Here is a 2,521-nt window from a genome sequence, read left to right as displayed (position 1 = left end):
AAAATAAAAGTCCTGCTCAACCAGGCCTGAGTCTAAAACCACAGAAGTGCAAACATTTATGTTCATAAAATATATTAATACAAATAAGATGACAAAAATTCAGATTTTCAATGTATTGATGAAATATATTTAATAACACAATGGTAAGTTAATAATACAGTTCACATTAAGAGTTACAAAAAAAATTAAAGCAATATAACTTTTTTTTTCTTAATGATGTACTTCTTATTACTTACTTTTCCATGTAAACTCACATCTAAAGTCACAGTATTTATATTCATTGTTCAATCCAGACGCTTCAGCCACTACCCATACGGCAATATAATAAATGTGAATGAAATATCAATATGCGATATATAAAGTTAAAACATATAGGCCCGGTTTCACAGACAGGGCTTAGACTAAGCCAGGATTAGGCCTTAGTTCAATTAGGACATTTAAGTAACTTTTATAAACGTGCCCAAGAAAAAAACATTACTGGTGTGCATCTTGAGATAAAACAATGCCACTGACATATTTTAAGATTTGTCAGTGCAAGATTCTTTCAGTTAAAACAGCTCAAACATGCATTTTAGTCTAGGATTAGCTTAAGCATTGTCTGTGAAACCGGGGGATGAAACCTATTAGAAATTGGAACAAATCAAGCGCCAGCGTTAGTTCTGGCAGGCCACTAGTCAAGCTCCGCTATCAGCTGATTGGGAAATTCTAACTCCGCCCCTCTTTCAGCTGATCTGTTTCAGCTGATCTTATGCTCTCAATTGGCTTCACGCTTCTGCTGCACGCTGCTTTGCAATCAGGATAAGAATTAATGGTTTTCCTATGCTTTATCATCTATGCATTTTGTGCAGTCTGCTTTATCAAATCACCAAACCATACACAAGGCTTTTTAAAGTGCAATTGCCTGTCACGTTGTATTCATGTATCAAACGGAGCTACAGCAATTCTATGTTCGTTTTGAGTGAGATAAGTAGGCTATGTGTTGGCTAATGATTCAATCACGCAATGTGAGCATTATTTTGGCAAATATGTATTCAATATTTACATACTTGCGTAAGATGAACGTGAGCTGCAGCTGCATTTTCATCAGAATTATACCAGGACATGTACTATTTCATAACTATGGGAGCAGTAACAATTATGACCATGTGTTGGATACTTTCGTCAGCTTATTACTAGACTAACTGCTGTCTCGTACGAATGATTTATTTATTTATTTTTCCCAGCTTACCCGAGTATGGCGGTTCAAGTCTAACGTTACAAGCTATTTCCTCAACGAAAGCAACCCCACTTGCTGAGCCTGTTATTTTATCATTTGGCAAACGTTTTACTGGGTTTTGTGTCTCGGGCTCTGGGATACGTGCTCCATTGCAGTGTGTTTGCAGCGATGGGTGGCGGCCGATCGTCATGAACGTGATCCTGAGAGGTGGTCGTCAGAGAGGTATTTATTAGTTAAAATCACTCACTGCTCAAATGCATGTTTTGCTTTAAAACAAGATTTGTCAGGAGCTAATTAAATGTGGAATTCGGCAAGCAAAACAGAATCATATCACAAGGAATTGTGCAGTGCGAAATATAGCGAGAGCAATTCGCCCCCACACGGTTCACCTCACATTCATTCAGGTTGTAAACGTAAACTCGCGTTTTCGTCGCATGGTTCACAAACTGTCTAATTTGGAGTTTGCATCGCTGCATTATTTTCATGGACTCTCTGAAGGTATACTAATATGTTATGTGACTGACTCAAGAACAATTTCAGAGAAATCTGCACTCCACAAATTAAGTATATCAAGCCTATGTCTCAGCTGGCAATTTCACACTCATTCATCTGTCTTCACGAAGCTAAGTTTATTTTTAACTCTGTTAAAATTATCAGGTCATTTGGCAACGTAATTGACAATGGTATCTGCATTGCTTAAGCTTAGTCGTTTTCAGTAAAATGCTAGGCTTATGGATATTGTTCTTGTCTCTATAGTTGGTATTTGTAAATTGTAACTCATTTTAAGCTAAAGTTGATATGGGAAATTTTGTCTAAACTATAGTTGCGATTGGGAACACATTCGTCTTAAAGGTATTATTAATATTGGAAGTGCTCGTTCTTAAAGCTATATCTAATATTGAGTGCTTGCCTTAAAGCTATACTTATATTGGAAATGCTTGTTATTCAAGTTATAGCTAATATCGGAAGTGCTTGTCTTAAAGCTATAACTAATATCGGAAGCGCTTGTCTTAAAGCTATAATATTGAAAGTGCTCATTCTTAAAGCTATAGTTAATATTGGAAATGCTTGCTCTTAAAGCTATAATTAATGTAGGATATGCTGTTATTAAAGCTATAATTAATATCAGAAGTGCTTGGTCTCAAAGCTATAATTAATATTGGAAGTGCTCATTCTTAAAGCTATAATTAATATAATATTGAAAGTGCTCATTTGTAAAGCTATAATTAATATCGGGAGTGCTTGTCCTTAGAGCTATAATTAATATCGGAAGTGCTTGTCTTAAAGCTATATTAATTTTCGAAG

This window comes from Gobio gobio (assembly GCF_949357685.1).
Source record: "Gobio gobio genome assembly, chromosome: 5".
In the NCBI taxonomy this organism is placed as follows: domain Eukaryota; kingdom Metazoa; phylum Chordata; class Actinopteri; order Cypriniformes; family Gobionidae; genus Gobio; species Gobio gobio.
Note: the sequence above shows the minus strand (reverse complement) of the source record.